The following is a 22,545-nucleotide window of genomic DNA, read 5'->3' as shown; positions in this document are numbered from 1 at the left end:
TTCATAATTGAATTTGAGCAAGCAAGTCACTCAATATTCACAAGGTAAACTATTGTACAAATATTAAAAAATGCTGTAGTGGGAAATAAATGCTTCCAAATTGCTCACAAGAAATATCTATCCTTTTGTATTATCAGATTATGAACAATCTTATTGGAAAACATCCAATTTTGTAGTTAAGGTGATTATTAAATTGATACTCACAGAAAATCAAGCGCACAAGCCATGAAGGCTTCTTGCATGTGTGGAATTATGCAGAAGAGGAGATGGAACTCAGAAAAGAGAGAATAAACAGCTCGTTAAATGTGGTTATGAAAACAAACAAGGGCTTGGGGAACAATCTGAGAGAGAGAGATTGAAACAAGAAATCAAAGCTGATTCTCTGGGTTCAACAAGGATGAATTTTGTTCTCAAGAGGAGAAACCCCCATGACTGGGCAAAGATAACACATCACATGCTCCAGCGAGGACATCAAGTGGAACAACCTCCTTTAAAAGATGTATTTATTTACTTGAAAGACAAAGTGACAGGGGAAGATCTTCCATCTACTGATTCCATTTCCAAATGGTTGCAACAGCCAAAGCCAGGCCAGGCTGAAGCCAGACGCCAGGAACTCCATCCTGGTCTCTATATGGGCGCAGGGCCCCCGACCATAGGGCCACCTCGGCTGCCTTCCCCGGCACACCAGCAGGGAGCTGACGCAGAAGCAGAGCAGCCAGGAACCAAACAGGCACTCTGCTGTGGGAGGCCAGGATGACAAGCAGAGCTTACTTCGCCGCACCACGATGCCAGCCCCAGAAAGAAGAACCTGAAACTCTGGGAAGACAAGCAGTCTGTGAACATTGTTTAAAATATGCCGTTGAACACTTTTAAGCATTGCTTTTAGTGTCATGGTAGATATGAGAAAGAAAGAGAGAGAGAGAAGTTCTATCCCTAGTAGCTATCACCCTAAAAGAAGAAATTAGACATAAATGTGGATGTACATATTAGACAGCTGTGTTCCATCAACAAGGACCAAAGCAGTGCAGGGCAGAGTGAAGCTGTGGGCTACATAGAAAGCTTTTACAAAGTGGGGTTGTGCCTTCTGGGAGAGTAGGAGATGGAAGAGGCAAACCAGCAACACGCCTGGAGTGAGCTGACCATTGTTTCACTGTGGGAGATTGCCCCAGATCTCTGCCTGCTTGGCCCATGTGGGAGGCCATATGCACACGGCACACCATGTCCCCTGGGCAGCCCCTGCCAATGGCCTTGGCTCACTGAGTCTGAGACCTGACCTAATCAGTGGCCGTAAGGGTGCGGGCAGTGCACTGCGCTTTCATCTTCTCGTTCCTTAGATGAGCAACTTCCTTGATAAGCAACTCTGAGAAGTCTGTGTGGCCCCACGTTACCTGCCAGCTGCATACAGTGCACACGACCTATAGCATACCTGTCAGCCAGACATGATGTACGTGACCTACAGCATGACTGGAGGGTCCAGAGAGACAGACATGCCTTCTAGGCAATTACAGCGCCATTGGTGAGTGCGAGGCTTGTCAGGAGACACCCTTCTGCCTTCCCCTTTTCTTAGTCTATATAGATTTGTGCTTGTATTGCAATAAACTCCCATGTTTGACCAGACTGTCTCCAGTGGTTCTTGCTGAGGAACACCATCACCTCACCCCTCCGTGGTCACGCGGCCTGCTAGTCAGAAACTCCCAAGATTTCACTACTCCATTTCCAGAAAGGAGAAACCACCACATGGAAGACATGACAGCGCAATGGAGCATGGAGAGAAGCAGTACTGACTCCTGCATGGAACAGGGCTGGATCACAGACAACGTTCTCCAGTCTGAAGGCCAGGACTCTGTGGTCCCCTGGGCCCTGCTGGAGTCTAACAGGAACACAGCAGCCCTTGGGCTAAAGGAATGCCGCAGGGCATCAGTGAGGAGGGGGTCGTGACCACGCCAGCCAAGCAGCCTCTCTGCAAAGCATCAACAGAAGCAGCAGCTGCTGGGCATCCAGACCGGAGGGAGTCTCTGCTGTGCTCCTGTTGTGGCAGTGGAGTGAAGGGAGGGAACCACAGAACAGCCCTACACCCCTGGGAAGAGGCCTGCACCTGTCGCCCCTGCAGCAGGCACTGGAGCACAAGGGTTCTCCCAGGATTCGGGAAGGGATGAGAACTGCAGCATCCTGGGAATGGCTGATGTTGACCTCACGAGGGCGCCCATCTTGCTGATGCGCTGATGTTGACCTCACGGGGGCACCCATCTTGCTGATGCGCTGATGTTGACCTCACGGGGGCACCCATCTTGCTGATGCGCTGATGTTGACCTCACGGGGGCACCCATCTTGCTGATGCGCTGATGTTGACCTCACGGGGGCACCCATCTTGCTGATGCGCTGATGTTGACCTCACGGGGGCACCCATCTTGCTGATGCGCTGATGTTGACCTCACGGGGGCACCCATCTTGCTGATGCGCTGATGTTGACCTCACGGGGGCACCCATCTTGCTGATGCGCTGATGTTGACCTCACGGGGGCACCCATCTTGCTGATGCGCTGATGTTGACCTCACGGGGGCACCCATCTTGCTGATGCGCTGATGTTGACCTCACGGGGGCACCCATCTTGCTGATGCGCTGATGTTGACCTCACGGGGGCACCCATCTTGCTGATGCGCTGATGTTGACCTCACGGGGGCACCCATCTTGCTGATGCGCTGATGTTGACCTCACGGGGGCACCCATCTTGCTGATGCGCTGATGTTGACCTCACGGGGGCACCCATCTTGCTGATGCGCTGATGTTGACCTCACGGGGGCACCCATCTTGCTGATGCGCTGATGTTGACCTCACGGGGGCACCCATCTTGCTGATGGAGAACATATTCACGGAGGAGGATGGCATGTATTTCAGAGTGCAACATAACATAAGCAGCAGGTGCAGCGCTGGGGAAAAGTTAGTGACCCTTAAACAAAGGAATAAACAGTGATAGTCTGGAATTCACAGGAAAAGAACACTACATTTGGGAAATGTTCCCCTAGAGATTCTGAGAATCTTAAACTATGTTCACGGTCTCCTCATCTGAACCCACCCCTGTCCTTGCCAAGGCAATCACAAGCCCACACGTCCTGCTCCAGCTGAAGGCACTGGCATTCTGTTCTTTCATTGAAATCTGCTTCCTGACACCAACGTGCTAACCCCTTCCCCGTCGCAGAGGGCTTTCCTGGGCATCCACCTCAGGGGTGGTTACCACACCCAGAATACTGGCTGGCAGGCACACAGCACCTACCCATTAAGTACCTGGAGAATGAATATTAAAAATAAGAATAAAGTATTTCAATATTCAGAGAGAGGAAAAACTGAAGATTCCATGTCTAGGAGAACAGTAACTGGTGAAGCAGCAGACAGAATAAAGATAACTTAGCTGATTCTTAAAGTTGTTTTGTTAGTTCTAAATCAAATAAATGAATAAAAGCAATGTGGCAACTGTATCCCATAATCTTTTTTCAACAGCTTTTATGTTATTAGTGCATTTATTTTTAATTGATTTTATTTTGAAAGACAAAGAGGTACAAACTTTCCATCAGAAAATTCACTCCCCTAAACGCCTACAACAGTCTAGGCCGGTCAAGGCCAATGCCAGTTGTCTGGAATTCCATGAGAGTCTCCCGCATGGGGGCAGGGATCCGATTATCTCAGCCATCACCCTGCCTCCTGGAGTGTGCCTCAGCCAGAGGCTGGAATCTGGGGCAGACCAGGAGACACACCCAGGCATGCCAAAGCGGGACGAAGGAGGGCACTACAAATGGCATCCTAACCATTGTTCCAAAAACCCATGCCCAGAACATCTTCACATTTAAGAAAAACAAATTTTCGTGTACTTCTGACTAAGCTGCTACTTAGGATACTGCATCTAATATCACAGTGCTCAGGCTGACTTCCCTCCTCTGCGTGCAATCCAGCTTCCAGCTTTCATACACGGGAGACGGCAGGTTGAGTGCTTGGGCCTCTAGCGTCCACGTAAGGGACCCAGATGGAGTCAGCCTGTCATGAGCCAGCTGGTGAAAGACTTATATCTCTGTCTCTTTCTGTGCCACTCTGCCTTTCAAGTATACGAAAATAAACACTTCAAAGTAAATAAATAGAAGTGAGAGTAGGTATACATTCACCGTTAAGAAAAAAAGCAAAACAGTTCCTCTTACAACAGTGCAGAATACATGGCAACTAGTCAGAGACATGTTCTACATCAGAAAAGCTGCAATGCTTACAGTGTAACTGTTAGCCACAGTTTATTGGCAAAAGCCCTTACTAGGAAAAAATGAATATAACTTACTCTTTATAATGTTGCACAGGTATCTGCTCAAATAGGCACTACAGACAAGGTGACAAACATGTGGTTAGTTAAGGGAAAGCCATCGGCAAGACTCTGAGCAGAGCACACACACACTCTCCACGCTGGCCAGACTCTACGGTCATCACGCTGCAGCTTTTCGCCTGCAGATGATGAGCAAGCCAGGTCTGGGCCTGCAGAGCAACAGGTCCCTGCAGATCACAGGAGCCCAGAAAAACAAGCTGCCACTTGCGGCACTTGAAGAAGCCCCAACGGCCAGCTTGTGGTAAAGACAATAGCTACAGAAGTTATGAAATTATAGACCAATTTCATTTGCATGTCCCAATAGATGCAAACATATGTATGAGAAATTCACCACTATCTCCCAAAGCTTGGGGATATGCTGTGCCCAACACTCAGCACATCCCAACGCCTGCAGTGTGAGAAGCGTGTGGTTTAGCTCCAGGCCTCGCCCACAGCAGACTGAGAACAAGTGTTCTCCTCTTGCCACAATGAGCATAAATGAAAAGGCAAGTCATGACCCCAGATCCTGCCCCGCAAGACAGACCCGCACAGCCACACTGCATGTTCTCCTGCAATGGTGCAGCGTCAACATCAAAGCGCACATCGCACGCAGTGGGCAGGAGACAGTCACCTGGACCATGGGGAAGCTGAAATGTGCTCTCCAAAGCCAGCATGGCTGATAGATGCTTGCAAGGAAAGCCAACACAGCTGGGCAGCACGGGGGGGGGGGGTAAGCAGCCCGACGGAGGCACGCGGCACAGCAGTGAGGGCAGACAGAAGGTGAGGGCGGCACATGTCTGCGCCAGGAAGCAGGAAACCATATGCACCTGTGGCTCTTTGGGGAGAAATACCAGAGAATTGGGCTGAGACGCAGAAAGATGGCTCACAGCGGATGCTCGTAAAGACCCCGCATCTCCCCGGCAGGAAATGCAGGCATCTGGATCACAGACAGGAACAGACAGGCACATGGGGGAAGGAGAATCTGGAATCCACAGAGGTGTGGGGCCGGGGGTGGCAGGAGGCGACGGAGAGGCAAGGCTGCCCCGCACAGCACACCATGAGCTGGCGGGGAGCGCAGGGTCTGGAGCATAAGCAAGGGCATTGAGTTCCCGGCACTGGCAGGCATGTCAACACTATCAGAATGCAAGGGTTCAAATAAGCCCAAAGAATTCGTCAGAAGTGGAAAGTATAATTACAAAGAGAGGGGAAACTGACATACCCTGTGCGCTGGTGACACATGCATGTGTAACACGAAGCTTTCCCAGCTAATTTTTAAAAGATCTGAAAGGCACAGTGATGGAGAGAGGGAGAGCAAGACAGAGGGCAGGGAGAGGGAGGGAGAGAGAGCTTCTATAAACTGGTTCAATCTCTAAATGCCCACAAAGGCCAAGACTGGACCAGACTGAAGCCTGGAGCCATTAACTCCATCTGGGTCTCTCACATCCACTGCCTCCCAAATGCTGGATCAGAAGTGGCACAGTGGGACTCAAACTGGCTGCCCAAATGGGATGCAAGCTCACCGACTGAAGTTTACTGCACTGCACCCCATCACTCATTTACAGCTGAATATTTTCAACACATAGAAAGATGGGAATGATAGCCCTGCGGACTGTAAGATAAAATGAAAAGGGAGGAGGGAGGAGAAAGAACAAAACCGCATACAGAGGAGGGGCGGAATCCTCAGAGACAAAGCCCTGGGCAGCTCCCCACGGCAGACACTGGGAGGACGCCTGGGATCCGGTCAGGAAAGATCACACCCACAGGATCGCAGGGCTCTGAGAGTAGCCAGAGGGGACATCATCCACACTAAACATGAACAACACCTGGCCCACTAGAGCACAATAACTCAAAATGAGCATTTTTAAAGGTACAGTTTTAAGAATTCTAAAATTGAAAAAAAAACAAAAACACTTCATACTCGAATTTGATCAGGAAACTAGTTTTATTGAGTGTTTCTGCAAGGACACTCCCAGTACCCTACAGAACACTAACGTGCCTCAAATAGAACCAATCACTTGTCTCGGATGTTAAAATAACCGTTAACCCTAAAACATTGACTCCACTTAGGGGAGAGAGCAGAACGAAGCATGCTTCCCTCACACTATGGCAGTGCTGACTGTGGCTCGGGAGCCTGCAGCGTGAGCCGTGGTTTGTGGGATGCCAGGACCCACGACTTGCAGAAACCAGCAACGCCATGCTGAACAACATCCCTGAAAGTGGCCAGCCCGGGCAGGACTTCCAGGAAGCCAGGCTTTGGGATGCACAGAAGCCTGCATTTACCAGCCAGACAGCGAACAAGGCTGTCTGCTACCAGGAGGCTCTGCTCATTCTGCAAGGTCACTGCCTTGGGTACGGAGCTAGCCCCAGAGCCCGCCAGCTGCCCCCACCCTCAGCCCTCTGCTCCTGCTCAGCCTGTGTCCTGCCTTTCCTCCTCCATCAGCACTGCCAGAGCACCGCTCAGCCCTTCATTTCTCTCCCAAGCAGGTGCCTCATACCTGACCTTGTTAACTTCCAACTTGCTATCCTCGAAAGCAATCTTTCACAGTGACCAACTCCTGCCCTGTCTGACCCCATTATTCCCACCTGGTTATTTGCCATTTGTGGTGTCATCTCACTTGTAAAGTCTGCACTCCTACCCGCCTGGCCTCTGCCCATCTGCTTCTCCCTCCTCCTCCCCTGCAGCTCACTGCCATCTGCAGATCCACCTGATGTTTGGAAGACACTGGGTTGCTCTGAGGTCCCCAAGACATCTGGTCACCCCACCCCTCCGTCCCAAACCCTGGCTGCTCCAAGACTCAGGAACGCTTTCCTTCCTGTTAGTCTCATCTCTGTGGATGAAATGTTTGAAGCAGGCTACTCTATGAAGAAAACAGCCTGGCGTGGCTTCCGGTCTTGGAGGACTGAAAGCCCCACATCAGGCAGTGCCCAGCCCCCAACCACATCCTTTATTGTAGCCTCCAGGGAGAGTGTGGAGTAGACAGCATTGTGGCTGGAATCCATGCGGGAGTGAGGAAGCCAGGGGGCAGCTTCTCAGTCCCACCCGAGGGCTCCAGGTAAACCTCCTGCAAGGCCTCATCACCACCCAAAGGACCACAGCTCCAATCTGTGACCTCCCACAGGGCCCCACCAACACCCAAAGGAACACAGCTCCAATTCTGTGTACCTCCCGCAGGGCCTCATCACCATCCAAAGGACCACAGCTCCAATCTGTGTACCTCCCGCAGGGCCCCCCACCCACCTCCCAAAGGAACACAGCTCCAATTCTGTGTACCTTCCACAGGGCCTCATCACCATCCAAAGGACCACAGCTCCAATCTGTGTATCTCCCACAGGGCCTCATCACCACCCAAAGGACCACAGTTCCAATTCTGTGTACCTCCCACAGGGCCCCACCACCATCCAAAGGACCACAGCTCCAATCTGTGTACCTCCCACAGGGCCTCATCACCACCCAAAGGACCACAGCTCCAATCTGTGTACCTCCCACAGGGCCCCACCACCATCCAAAGGACCACAGCTCCAATCTGTGTACCTCCCACAGGGCCTCATCACCACCCAAAGGACCACAGCTCCAATCTGTGTACCTCCCACAGGGCCTCATCACCACCCAAAGGACCACAGCTCCAACCTGTGTACCTCCCACAGGGCACTACTACCTCCTCAGTCCCACCTCAGGGGAGGCCCCCAGGTGACTGGGAGCTTCCCAAGGGCCCCACCACCACCTAGAAGACCACAGCTCCACTTCTCGAGCCTTTGGGGGATTAATGATGCTCAAAGCCCAGCTCCCGCCATTTGCCCCAGGATGGCTCAGGGCTGCTGCCTCTTCTACCCTAGAGCTAATAATTCTCCTTGTTTACACCTGTTCAGCACTTTCACTGCTCAATATATCAGACTACAGCTTCTTTGCAGGTCTAAGTTTACTCCTCCCCTCTAGATTACGACTTTCTGCAGGAGCCAAGACATTCATTATGTCTCTCTGTTATCTCAAAATCCAGTGAAATGCTGCGTGTTTCGAGCGTACATTATTTGCCACTGGACAACCACGGCACAGATTATTTGAATATCAACAATTTGGGAGAAATGGCAATGCACTAAAGATACAAGGAAGAAAAAATTAGATAGAAAATAAACAGTTATTGATAACAAGATGAAACTGTAGAAGTTAGTGTGTCCCAAAATAACAACAGAAACTATATGATTAGCCACTAAAGCTCAGTAGTCAGATTATTCAAGGTAGATCACAAGCTTCCGACCATCTGTGTGAGCTGCAGCCACTGCAAGCAAGCAAAAATCTGCAAATTATGCATAAAATTCATGAAGACTGTGTGTACAAGATATACCTACACAGAATTTCCTTCAATAAATATCATCTCTGTGTTACAGGAAAGGTAACAGTGATAAACTGCCAAGGTAACAAGGAACAGCCACGGGAAACTGTTCGAATGGGAGAATATAAAGCCTTCTGCTTGGTGTGCCGGAAAACAAGATCTGTGAGGCAGAAGAGGCAAAATTCTGAGAAGTTCTTCACTGGCAGGTGAAATAGCTGCACGTGTGAGACGTGGCCGAGCCATGGGCATGTGAAGTACGGGACTGGCGGGTAACAGGAGTGACTGTAACCCTCTCCTACGGGCAAGGGGCGAGACCCTGCAAATACACATGGTAAGAGTAAGAAAATGAGTTGCTGAACTTTAATATACTTAACAGAGCATCATCGGTTGAAAGATCATTCTACTGACAGAGGAATCAGTCAGTGGGCCCAAACGCTGGTGCGGTGATACCGCAGAGTGGCCTGGAAGAACCATCGCCCCGAGGGCCCAGAGCAACAGCCTGGGCAGCCCGCAATAAAGGGAGGAAGCACAGCAGCCACAGAGTCAGGGCGAAGTTGTGACTCGTTCATAAAACAAGAACACGGGCTGCTGGGCCCAGGCAGTAACCTAGTGGCTAAATCCTCGCCTTGCGTCCTCCAGGATCCCATATGGGCGCCGGTTCGTACCCGGCAGCTCCACTTCCCATCCAGCTCCTGCTTGTGGCCTGGGAAAGCAGTAGAGGATGTCTCGACTTCCTGAGACCTTGCACCTACATGGGAGACCCAGAAGAGGCTCCTGGTTTTGGTTCAGCTCGGCTTCGGCTATTGCAGCCACGTGGGGAGTAAACCAGCAGTTGGGAGATCTTTATTTCTGTGTCTCCTCTCTGTATATCAGCCTCTCTGATAAAAATTAACAAGCCATTTTTAAAAGTAAACAAAATGAAAAACATGGACACTCTAATGTATATAGAAAGAGAGCTACAGGGTCTTACCTAAGTGCAGGGATTCTCCCAATCAATTTTTCTCAGCAGAGCTGGGACATGCAAGCCAGCACAGAAAAAGCCATGGCAGCCTGAGTGCTGGACACAGGGAGCCATGGTGCCACACCTTGCCCCAGCAGATGCCCACAAGTGCTTAAGAACAAACACATGGTAGTATTTGAATAGGGTTTAGAAAAGATTCATTTATTGGCTTCAAAACCGTTTATTTTTAAATTTAACAGTGCCTGTGAATAAAAATGTTCAATTACTTTCATTCAAACCGTAAAATCCATGTGATCTACAACTGTTTTTTATTTAGTAGCTATGTTAAAAATCCTTGCGGAATAAACTTTAGATGGAGTGTGATCAAAATAAACTCAAATTTTAAATCTATCCCTAAATTTGAGTACATTAGACATGCCAGTCAAATGTATTTTTTCTCAATGTGTATATATATGTGTGTGTGTGTTCATACAGATGTGTGTATGTGTATATATATATATCACCTACTCACGTAAAAGTCTACAGATTAAACTTAGCCTCAGATTCTGGGCTCAATATGCAGCCTTCTTAAGGTACAACTGAGTAGCCAAAGCAAATGGAAACACTGTGCCACTGTATCTTGGGTCTCTTTTTGTGGCCACAGAGTAGGAAGAAAAGTTTGATATTAAAATTCAAGATCTATTTTAAAATGTAACAGGTGCTAGTGCAATTGTGGGGAAATGGAAACCCTTGCACACTATTGGTGAGAATAAAATTCAGTTCAATCTTTGTGAAGAAGTATGAAGATTGGGGGGTTGACACTGTGGTGCACTGGGTTAAGCCACCACATGTAACACCAGCATCAAGTACCAGTTCCTGTCCTGACTACTCCACTTCTGATTCAGCTCCCTCCTGATGGCCTGGGAAAGCAACAGAACATGTCCCAAATGTTTGTGCCCCTGCCACCCACATGGGAGACTTGAAGGAAGCTTCTGGTCTCAGCCTGACCCAGCCCTGGCTGTTACAGTGACCTGAGGACTGAGTCAGCAAATGGATGATTCATTCTCTCTCTCTCTTTTTTTCTCTTTCTCTCTCTTTCTCTGCTTGTGTCTATCTCCCTCACTCTCTGTGAAACTCTTTAAATAAATCCTTTTAAAAAGAGTATAAAGTTTCTTCCTAAAATTTAAAAACAGGCTAGCATATGATGTGGTCATCCTACCACCGGGTACATATCAGCCAGTATGAACCGAAGGCATGTCTGAACTCCCAGGCTTGCTGCAGCTCTGTTCATGATGGCTGAGAGATGGAAAGAGGTGACCATCAGCTTGTGAATGGGTCAAGCAAATGTGGTACAAATACAGGGGACTACTACTGAGCCGTGCAAAGGTGCAGCTCTGTTGTTTGACAACACTGGTGGAACTGCAGGTCATCAGGTTAAGTGATGTAAGCCGGGGATGAAATGACAAGTACATCATTTTACTCTCACGCGGAATTTCTAAAGCTTGATCTCACAGACCAGAGGTTGGGAGGTTCATTAATGAGCACTAAGTTATACTTAGGTAGGAGAAAGGAGTTCTAATATTCTATGGTAAAGTATGGTGATTACAGATGATGCTGATATGTGGTATAATTATCTAAACAAAACAAAACAAAAAGGGAAATCCATAAAAAAGAAATTTGACTTCTTTCATCATACGATACATTTTTGGAGACATCAATATATATGAGCGGTTCCTGCTCATCCCTGAGTGCTGCGCTCAGTCTCCCACTCAAATCCCAACCACATGGTCCCCCCAGACTCAGAACTCCCCACCCTCTACCTGCTGGCAGTCTCAGAGTGTTCACTCTGTGACAGCTCACAAGACCTGCATGTCCTCCTTCTCATCTGCCCAGGGTCAGAGAAGATCTTCTGTCCGATGATTCACACCACAAGTGACCACAACGGCCGGTGCTGAGCCAATCTGAAGCAAGAAGCCAGGAACCTCCTCCAGGTTTCCCATGCGGGTGCAGGGTCCCAAGGCTTTGGGGCCATCCTCGACTGCTTTGCCAGGCCACGAGCAGGGAGCTGAATGGGAAGTGGGGCTACCAGGATTAGAACTGGTGCCCGTGTGGGATCCCGGCAGGTTCAAGGTGAGGACTTTAGCCGGGCCCAAGACCCAATTTCTTAAGCCATCATGATCAGCTGCCTCCTAGACTACACTCAAGAAGGAAGCCAGAAGTGGAGTTCCGATGTGCGTGCAGACAGTTCAGGGTGAGACAAAGCAATGTCTTAACTCCTACACTGCCAAACAACCCTTACAAATGTTCACAGTGCATAGACAAAGAAACGCTAAGTGATGATGCCGGCAGCAAAGACCAAAGGTACATGATACCACATATCAATGTAATGGGAATATGACAATACACTGTAGTGCCCTGATCACTTTGTAGGCAACACACAAAACTGTCTTTCTTGTTCTAATTTGAACAATCTTCTACGCACACACAGTGTTTTTGGTTCTGGAGCATGAGATTACTTAGAGTGTGCAGTGGTTTTCCTGAAGGCAACCTGATGACTAAGGGTCAGAAGCCAAGGAGAGCAAATTCCTTTGGTACACTGGGGAACAGAGTGTCCACCTCATGTGAAAAGAGACACCCACTTCCTACGCCGGCATCTTCCAACCCTCACTCAGTGATACAAAGGGAGATGCCGGCATGGTCCTAACTCAAAACCCAGCACGTAAAATCAAAAGCTTGCTGCTAACACTTCTCACAGTAAAATCATGTGCAACTGACAAGCCAAAATGAAAGAGAACATTCACAATGAAAGCACTCCGTCTTGAAAATGAAGCCGAAATGGGGGTGCCCTGAGGATGTAAAAATGTCACAACGGAACACATGTGGAGGAGGGATGGCCCTCCTTAAACACATTAAAGGGAGAGACTGTCAGGCATCCGACTCTGAGACAGCAGAGGATGCCCCGGTGGGAAGAGAGGAGCGTGCGCTGGGAGTGCGTGCTGGGAAAGACGAGCTGCTGGAGCGCAGATGCGGGAGTGGCTGACCCAGGTGTCAGGAAAGATGACACACTTGAGAGGCTGTGAGGGCAGAGATGACTTATCCCAGAAGTTAGGAAGTAAAATATGGCGTGCTTTCCTATTACAGAGACAGCTGTTGCCTGGCAAATAGCTCTTCTGAGTCAGTTTACCTGACTTTTTTTATTCCTTTCATGTTGGCAGGTGGACCAAAGGAATTACAGGGAAGCCGTCCTCCCACCCCTGAGATCACACAATCTTACTGCACTCCCCTTGTTCCTACGAATGCACTTAATAATTCATCAAAATGTGTTTTCCAAATCTGTTCAGAATTGCAGTGTAACTTTTTTTGTTGTTCTAAGAAGAAGAACACAAAAAAAGATTCCAAGCAAGTTCACGAAGATACAAAGAAAGTTTCCACAAAGTGGGAACATGAATTTCTTGCCCTCCTGGGCTGCCACTTCTTCAGACATATTATGCATATATGCAAGGCTCACTCCAAGCAAAATCCATCTTCATGGCTCTACGCTCGACATATGTCTGGGTTAAGATTTACCACAAAGGAAGGGAAAAGTGAGAATCCACTCCATCTAAGGTTCCATGGAACTTTAAGCCAACAAAAACCCAAGCTGAACTTGTTGTAAGAAATGAATTTGCCAGTCTGAAAAAAACAAGTAAAAAACTTCCATAAATGTTACTAGAAAGTCTGACTTCTCTGTTATCATGGACAGCAAATGAACACAACCTCGGGGTTCCTGACCCCCTAGACACTAGGTACCGTGAGAGCCATTAGAGGGTCCAGCAACAAGCTGAGAAGGCGCTGGGCTGCTGCCTGGCTCTTGGCCACTGGGCCAATGTGGGTGAGTCATGCAGTGTCTGTCATTCCAGTTTCGTGTTCTGTAACAGCAGGATGGGAGTAGCACAAACCCCACCAGTTTTCCCAAGGGTTGCGTGTATTAGCATGCATGAAATGTTTAGGATGACGCACGTGCAGCATATCTGGCATCACCGTCACAACACATCCTGTGATGAAAGTGTCCTTCACTATCACTGGGTGTAGCACAAGCCTGAATGAAAGGACAATTCTCCATGATAGCAGAGCAATGGGTGAACAGGTGGCTGCTCCTGTTCCTATTAGACCCAGCCAACCTAGAGAAGAAAATATATCAAAATGCGAATGGTGGTTATGGTTACACAGTACGTACAACCAGGTAAGCATTCTTGTGTGCACATGTGAAATACAAACACTCATGTCACGAAGTAGAAACCTTGAGCTATCATGAGTTATCATTGAGCTATCATCATTGAGCTGTCATGAGCTGTCATAAGCTACCATGAGCTACCAAGAGCTATCATAGCTACCATGAGCTGTCACAAGTTACCGGGAGCTATCATTGAGCTATCATTGAGCTGCCAAAAGCTGTCATGAGCTACCATAAGCTGTCATGAGCTACCAAGAGCTACCATGAGCTAACATTGAGCTGTCACTGAGCTATCACAAGAGAGGACATACCAGGCTACAAGGATTCATGTTTTGGAAACAGCTTTCCATTGACAGCAACTGCATCCAGTTCCAAGTGAACCTGCAGCTGGCTCAAGAAAAGTTTAGGCTGTCAGAGCAGGAACAAAGAAAGAGATTTTATGATGTGAATAACCAGTTATAGGACAAGCCTGGCCCTAGAAGGAAACAAGTGTTCAGTGTATCCACAGAATATCACAGATGTCCTGTGTGGTACTGAGTCATAGCGGGAAAGTCACATTCTTTAGACAAAAAGAAAAAAAGCCACCAGGCAAAACGATTTAACTGATTTTTGTGTAAGACTTTATAAATCACAGAGATTTCAAATAAAATGAAAATTTCTGAAACTCCAAGCCTGAACACTGTCCGAAAAAGCTGCTTCGTTTCAGAGTGGATGTGCTTCCCCAGGGTCCTCTCCACACCCAGAACATCCCCAGGCGCTCCCGCCTCTGCCACCTGCTCCATCATTTACGCTTCTCACAGATCCGGACTTGCAGTGCACAGGAGACATGAGCCGCCTGAGGAACGGAGTGACTGAACATGTGTCAACAGTAGATTGTCTCCATAAGTTACATAAAGAAAGATGTGATATGTCCCTTGGGTAATTTGTCACAGGGGAGACTGCATTGAAAAACAATGTCACCTTTGCCACTGTGTGACTATCATATGGCCTGCATGCATGCTTGGGGGAGGGGGTCCAGCTAGTTTGTGTGGCCCCCTTAAATACTTTATTTCTCTGTCTTCCTGTTTGAAGCCCAGCCTGCCATCCCCTGCTTCCTGCCAATTCTGGAGAGCAGCACCCACTCCCTCTCCATGGGCATCTCTCCTTCCAGGCAGGAGTCCCTCCCGCTACTCCCATTAGCATTCATCACCTGGACGTGGTCTCAGCACATGACGCTAATGCCTCCTGACAGGGATCAGATTAGTACATTTCCTCACGTCTTTTAGTGCCTTTAATTCCTTTATGATCTCAAGCTCTTTCTCTAAAGGGCCCCAGCTGCCCCATTTTCAAGCACCGAGCTGCTGGAGTCACTGCAAGCTCATCAGGGAAAACTCCCCTAAGATTTTTCTAGTTTATTGAAAAAGAATGCAATGTTTCCGTCTGTGAGAGAATCTCTACATAAAAAGTACTGAACCACAAGAAATGTTAGGTGCATCTCCTTGGGAGTGAGACTCTCTGCTCTGTGATAATCAGGCTTTCCTGAAGGCATCTCAGGGGCACGTCCCGCTGCTCTGAATAAGCGCGCACTGACACGTTGACGCCTCACTCCTTGGGAGCCCACAGTGGGGAAGGCGGGCCCTCTGCTTACCGAGGCCCTGCCTAGATGAGAGACTCCCCCAGAACAGCACAGCCATGCCAGTCTGCAGAGCCAGACAGATCCAACCCTTGCCACTGACCCCCAGGCCATCCTGTCCCCCAACTGTCACACACCCAGGACACAAGACACGAGCACGCCCTGCCTTCATTTCATCCAACCTCGTTATAAAGTTCTTAGAGAAGTACAAATAGCAAAAACAAAAATGGTAGATGTTCAGCCATCATTTAAAATGACAGAAAGCATGATCAAAACCATGACAACCGAGTCCTTATCTGTCACTGTCTTTGTGACGTTTTCTCATTAGGTCATTTCCCACACTAGCACATATACCTTAAAAGTTCAGAGGTGAGGCATAAAAGGTCATGGCATGATACTTTTTAATATTTAAAAACTAAAAAAATAGAAAATCTCTTTGTAAAAATCATGGCCCATGTTTCCTTTGTCTTTCTTGGTAAATTAAACTAGACAACAATGCCAAGTTTGCAGCACCCTTGAGGGAGTACACTCCTTTTTCCTTAGCGTGATCGCCTTTTCTTTTGTCTAAGCTGCTGGTTCTCTGCCAAGAGCAACTCCCTCTGCAACCAAGATGAATCTTTGCTCCACGTTCACGCCTCTCCCCATACACATGTCAAGACAGGGTGCTTCTGCAGCTCTCTCACTCAGGTCAGCCTGAAAAGCTTTAAACAAACGGGCCAGCTCCCATTAACCATCAGGGTAATGTGATCATGCCCAGTGTGGTGAGCAACATGGCACTCCATCTGCAGCGTTACTTACACGGCAGTACTGCCACGTCCACAGGGTGGATGACCTTGACATGGTGCCCGGTTCTCCCCACACAGCATCCTTAGATGTCACCGGTCAGCAGTGTGCGTCAGGTCAGTTTCCAACACCCTCAGCCCTACGAACTGGACAGCACTGCGGTGAGGAGCTGAGCCTCGAGTTCCACGTCCTTTCCTGTCTCCCACTCCGTGAGAAGCGTCCACGGTGTGCAAGCTTCATACATCCATCCTCAACTCAAATATTGCATTTCCACCTTGTTCCCCTGCAATCACCTTTGCAGATTCTTCCTCCTCATTCTCAGCACGCATTGGCCTCTTCGTGTGCAAGAATATTGCATTTTATCTGTGTTCCTGCATGGGGATATTGTGGTGCTGCGCCAGGGAGCAGAGAACAGCTTACAAGACCTGGACTGACAAACATATTATTGGGCTTCCTGGTTAGACATAGGCAATCACCAAACCAAGTAAAATTATACAACACTGCATAAATATTACCTTTGATATTTTAAGTAGATGCACCATTTTAACCTTGCATAAAACACCCCTGTTATATCACAATATAAATATGTGTAAATAAACACATAATGATGTGGAGCAATAAAGGGGAAACAAAGGCTGTGGTAACCTCCATTGTGGTGTTGTCACACACGACTGTATCACATATGCAAACGAAGAGCTTGGATTATAGGGAATTACATATAAAAGCAATCCATATTATTATTTTGTTCCTTACAAAAGAAAATGACTACTGAGTTCAAGAAAATGCAAGGAGAGCTAAAATACTGAAAATACATCTATGTATACTAAACACGGGCATCCCTAAGGCACCTGAATGAACATGCTGACGAACAAACTATGCATTTTGTCATGACCACAGCTTCCCACACCATAAAACTACACTGCAGGACATGGCATAATAGCCTAGTGGCTACAGCCTCGCCTTGCACACCTGGGATCCCATATGGGCACCGGTTCATATCCTGGATGCTCTAATTCCCAGCCCCCTGCTTGTGGCCTGGGAAAGCAGTAGTGGACAACCCAAAGCCTTGGGATCCTGCACCCATGTGGAAGACCTGGAAGAAACTCCCTGCTTCTGACTTCAGAAAAGCTCAGCTCTGGCTGTTGTGGCCACCTGGGCAGTGAACAGCGGATGGAAGAACTTTCTATGTCTCCTTCTCTCTGTAGATTAGCCTTTCCAATCAATCAATCAATAAATAAAAAAAAACTACATCGGATCCTTTTGTTGTTTATAACCCCCAGCTCAGAAGACATTTACTCCTTGAAGTCAAGCATGTTTTTAAATTTTGCTCATGGCTCTGGTGGAGGGTAGACAGTGGACCTCTCCTTGCATGACTAAGCTAAAGCTCACAATGATTTCTGGGTTTCTGAGACCATGTCACTGCTCACCACTGCAGGTCCCCTGCATGCTCTGCAAGGAAGAGTGGTACCTTGAATGTTGCAGGTTGCTCCCCAATTCCCTCTGGCTCTGGAGCTGTAGGGCTCCTGTGCTGCCCAGGCACCATGTGTCCCTACCAACAGTTACCCACTGAAGTCCAGGGGTCTGATCACTGACCTTCACACACATCTTACGCTGCAGCCGGTCAAACCATCATTCTCATGCAATTATGCTTCCTACTGGGTAAACTCAACTCCTCAGGCCCTCATCTGTGTTGCTGTTCCTGTGCCTACTCTGATGCCTCTCCAACTTGCTGACACTGAAATCCTTGCTCTAAGTTCAGTGGCCACATACAATACCTGATAGATCTACTGGGTGCCAGCAGTGTTACTACCAAGCCTTTGTTGGCCTTTGTCTATTTTTCTGAAAACGCATTCTTCACGGTCCATACTCTTCAGTGTTTTCTGCCTCAGATTCTAAGCCCTCCCCTCCCACCCACCCACTCACCCACACGCCACCCAAATACAGAATTTTATTTTGCACTTGATTTCAAATGGTTCTTTTGTACCCTTTTAAATTTAGTGATGTTATTGTCTGCCTTTACTGGTAATTCTGCTCCTTTCCAATCTCATTAAACATGAAAAACCATTAAAATAGAAAATGTTATCAACAACAAAGTAGAATAGGTCAATTAGGTAATGACCCACTTTAAATTATATTACACTAATTACCTTGTATGAACTGCTGACATTGTTGTATTACACTATTATTCTTAGTTTACACACCGAACTGACACACAAAAAAAGGAATTCACATGCCATGATATCTTGCCAAATACTCTGCCAACCAAGCAAGACAGTGCTCAGACTAATTGGCATATTTCAGACAGATACTGTGAGGGTCTTTGAGCATGGACAGAAGAAAGAGGAAATGGAAATGTGACATTAAGACAGAACAGGCTGCTACAGTCTGTGCAATTCCCTGGACTTCCTTTCCAGGCATGTCTGTCTCAGCAGTCATGCTTCACCGCAGCGTTTCATGTGTGCTACCAGCAGTCCTGGGTTCCTGGCACTGGAGGTGCCCTCCAATCTCTGAACGCCGGTCCCACCACGCTTAGCCCAGCAGTCCTGGGTTCCTGGCACTGGAGGTGCCCTCCAATCTCTGAACGCCGGTCCCACCACGCTTAGCCCAGCAGTCCTGGGTTCCTGGCACTGGAGGTGCCCTCCAATCTCTGAACGCCCATCCTACCACGCTTAGCCCAGCAGTCCTGGGTTCCTGGCACTGGAGGTGCCCTCCAAACTCTGAACGCCCATCCCACCACGCTTAGCCCAGCAGTCCTGGGTTCCTGGCACTGGAGGTGCCCTCCAATCTCTGAACGCCGGTCCCACCACGCTTAGCCCAGCAGTCCTGGGTTCCTGGCACTGGAGGTGCCCTCCAATCTCTGAACGCCCATCCTACCACGCTTAGCCCAGCAGTCCTGGGTTCCTGGCACTGGAGGTGCCCTCCAATCTCTGAACGCCAGTCCCACCACGCTTAGCCCAGCAGTCCTGGGTTCCTGGCACTGGAGGTGCCCTCCAATCTCTGAACGCCCACCCTACCACGCTTAGCCCAGCAGTCCTGGGTTCCTGGCACTGGAGGTGCCCTCCAATCTCTGAACGCTGGTCCTACCACGCTTAGCCCAGCAGTCCTGGGTTCCTGGCACTGGAGGTGCCCTCCAAACTCTGAACGCCCATCCTACCACGCTTAGCTCAGTAGTCCCATTTTCCCTGGCCTGAGGGGACTGAGGCTGGGATGATTAACTTACCAAGGTCAGTTATCAAAACATAAAACAAAAAAATAGCAGGGCAATGATCCAAGGAGAAATGAGATTCCAGAGGAAGAGGCCTCCTGGACAGTCCTGTCCAGTCCACGCTGCATTTGCAGCCGGTGGACTCAAGTGTTCAGAGCCTTGCTGGTGTTTCATGTTCTTAAAAGCATTTGATTTTCACATTTAAAATACTTTAATGTTTTCAAACTGAGAGAGCAGTCGATCATTCGCCTCTCAGAACAAGTCTCCATGAAGCAGATCTTAGACCATGAGAGAGAGAGAGAAGACAGATGGAGGGAGTGGAGGAGGCAGGTATAGCAGCTCCCTCTTTCCTTAAAGAGCGTAGAGGGAGGGGGCCCACCAGGACACGGAACCCGTGGCAGCTGCTCCTTCCCTTTAGTTCTCAATGTCCAAGAATGAAGACCATGGAGCCAGCACAGTGGCATAATAGCTTAAACCTCTGCCTGAGGCACTGGTATCCCATGAAGACAACAATTCATGTTCTGGCTGCTCCATTTCCCATCCAGCTCTCTGGTAATGTACCTAGGAAAGCAGCAAAAGATGGTCTAAGTCCTCGGGCCCCTGGGGGGCCCTCAGTGGGGCCCTCAGTGACCAGCAGTTGGCCTCAAATTCCCTGCTCCCCCAACACCTGCAGCTTTTGCTTTCCAGGTGAGTCATGCTGAAGAACAAACTGAAGTTTGACTGATCATAATTGCCACAATTTTGCCATGTAGGATTGAACTGAGGCCACAGCCACCAACTGGCCAGCTCTTTGTAAACAGAAACAGAGATGGAGAGGAGGTAGAGAGCAGGGCAGGACACAGGCCGTCTCCGTCTCTCTGGCTAAAATCCCATGAGCGCAGAGGTATTCTTGTCCTCTTCACTGAATAATCTCAGACTGCCTGCTGGGAGATGATGCTCCTCTAGCTAGCACTTTCTCCTACAGTGTCAAGTTCAAACCTAAGCATTCCCTTCACTACTGACCCCTGAGTCCCACGCAGACTCAGCCCGTGGGCGTAGCTGCCTGAGCCTGTGCCCGCCAGTCTCCGTGCACCCCAAGGCCCTCCCTCAGCCCACCTATTCCTCCCGAGCCTTCGCTCCGACACAGCCTCCAGCACCACATCCCCGGGAATCATTCACCACTTCACGTCACCACCCACTTCCATGTCCTTGTCCTAGGAGGAGACAGCTCCCTACTGTCCCCTTGTGTGTCACACTGGCCAGCGTAGCACGTAGCTTGTGAATCTGTGTTTTTAGTAACATTCCGGTGTGTTTTTCACTCATTAGAAACCATGAATTTCCCTAAGGAAAAGATGACGCCTATAGCATGTAATGAGTGTTTGGTACATGAATAAACAGAGGACTTATTTTTAGAGAATCTTATTTCAAAAGCTAACAAAAATACACAGGTTCTTTGTTGTATTCACAGTTCTACTGCATGAATGGCCATATGGCGATGTGTAAGTGAGGTGAGATTTCTGGGGCTTATTCCTTTTAAATCGCAATCTTTCAGTCCTTTCTTGTGGAGATATATTTTACATCCCTGCAGCTATCAAGATTTTCTAAATTCATCCAGGTTTCAATCTGACCTTCCCCCAAATGTCCCACTTTCCAGCTTCCATGAAACAGAAAAGCAAAACAATTACCTTAGAATTCACACTTAGGAAATTGGTGTCAGGAAGCCTGTTTCCTGGAACTAAGGAGAGAAATCGGTGATTTAATGAGCCAGAAGGGAGAAAAGGGCACAGTGTCTCAGGCCAGAAGTCCCTGGGGATTCCTGGTAATGAGCAGGAAACACTGCTCCCCTGCCCACCCCGTCCCGGAGGCCCCGGACAAAGCAGGAGGACAGTATGCCCTCCGCTCACAGCTTGCTGTCTTGTAACGTCAATTATTTTTTTCTATTAAAAATATGTCATCTGACTCTGATCACTTTTAGATGAAAATGTCCCAGTGTATTTGATTTCCATGAATTTCAGTGTATAGCAATGAACTTAAGGGAAAACTTTAAAATTAAAACTAACAGTTCAAGGGTCCATCTTGCACTTTGGGCAAAAGAGCAGTGGATTCTAAAAGCTGAAAATACCCAGGTCTAATCCAATGCAATACCCTCATGAACTAGGAGGGGACAGCCCCTGACACAGAAAGGAGAGCTCTGGGTGAAGCGCTTGACACCCACGAGTCAATCAGGCACAGCTGCAATTATGTAAAGTCCAAACTCTCAAAGTTTCTGGAATTGCAGGTGGTTCCTCGGGGTGGGGAGAGACCAGGCAGTGTCTCTTTCTTGGGTGGATGACTGGTACGAGCATAAAAGCAATGGCTAGAACATGCAGAACCAAACACTCCAGCTGACTGCACAAGGCAATGCCTGAACCTGGAAAGCAATGCATGGGGCTGGCGCCGTGGAGCAGCGTGTTAAGCAGCAGATGCAATGCTAATATCCCACACCAACGTGCAAAGTTGAGTCCAAGTTGCTGCACGTCTCACCCAGCCCCCTGCAAATGTCCCGAGGGAAACAGATGAAGAAAGCCCAAGAGCTGGGGACCATGCCACCATGCAGATGCATTTCCAGTTCTGCCACTCTGACCTTCAAATAAACAAATATAAAATAAAAAGAAATGTATAATAGTAAGAAAAACAAAACATTTAGTTCTTATATAATATTCTTGACTCCATGTAGAGACATGTAATTACATTTATTTTGCCATTAAATTAAGTCAGGGCTTTCTTTAGTGGCAAAACTCATAACCAAACGATTTTGATACTATTTAAAAATGGTACAGACATTCATGGGGCAAGTTCTGATCAACCCCTGGGGTCACACACCTTCAAGGGGCACAGGGCAGTGTGTCACACACTCAGTGTGACCTGGTCACGCCATGCAGCCCCTCTGGACGGTGACCACTCTCCTTCTCCTGTGCAAGTCATTGGGTCATCATCCAGGGAGCATCACTCCTGTACGTGAGCACAGTCACCTGCACAGTGGAAGGGCCAGTGCAGAGCCGGGAAGCACTATGATGACCCTGGAGTTCTGGAAAGAGGTGGTGAAGACTGTGACCTCCAGAGCTGGGAAAAGCCTGTGACTGTGCCTTCCCCTGCCGCGCCAAGTGTGC

This window comes from Ochotona princeps, chromosome 10, assembly GCF_030435755.1.
Source record: "Ochotona princeps isolate mOchPri1 chromosome 10, mOchPri1.hap1, whole genome shotgun sequence".
In the NCBI taxonomy this organism is placed as follows: domain Eukaryota; kingdom Metazoa; phylum Chordata; class Mammalia; order Lagomorpha; family Ochotonidae; genus Ochotona; species Ochotona princeps.
Note: the sequence above shows the minus strand (reverse complement) of the source record.